Consider the following 819-nt stretch of genomic DNA (forward strand, 5'->3'; position numbering starts at 1 on the left):
ATTCAATTGAAATTCAACTTTCTTTATAAGAAATAAAGCATGCCTAAAAATTGTGTTGTGTTCTCATTCATCAAGCCATAAGGATATATATTTCCTTATGAAAAATAGTTATTTGGATTCTGCATGCTCAAGCATTTTCTTTGCCTTCTTATTGAAGATAATTCAGGTCTTTGGGAGGATTTATGGATCAAGAAAACTAATACATTTTTTCTACATTATACAATATTTCTATCACTAAATATAATTTAATGCCAATCTCTGCAGTATCCATCTATATCACGAAGAGCCCAATAAACACTGGAGTTAGAAACATTTGTAGATTTTTGAGAGATTTCTGATTTTTAGTTGGCAGGGGTCACAAAAGATTGAACTTTTGTCAAAGATATTGATATTTCACAGAATTGGAACTTTAACCATGGCTTTGATGGCATGAGTATAAATAGAAAAAAATATTTCTTCTTCTAATTTTCTTTTTTTTTTTCCCAGTGATGTAAACATCTATTATTCATTTATACTCTATCGAAGTCTTTGTCTTATCATGGCGGATACAAAGCAGACACATGTTTGTTATGGTTGTTTTCCCTCGTCTACAGTTTCTCCAAATATTTTTCTTTTCTTATTGCTTCATTAGGGTTATTTTAAATATATACATCGCCTCTCCTTTTCACACGTGCCATTTTTATTCCATTCTTGGCATTTCCCAGTGCATTAACCTTCCATGTCTTATTAGGCTCTTTTCAAATCCTCAGATTGTCATATAACTGAATTATAGACAGTCTTGAGGGCTAAGTTATATTTAAAGCCTGAGCTATGTTTTAC

The sequence above is a fragment of the Pteropus alecto genome, unplaced genomic scaffold, assembly GCF_000325575.1.
Source record: "Pteropus alecto unplaced genomic scaffold, ASM32557v1 scaffold76, whole genome shotgun sequence".
Taxonomy (NCBI): Eukaryota; Metazoa; Chordata; class Mammalia; order Chiroptera; family Pteropodidae; genus Pteropus; species Pteropus alecto.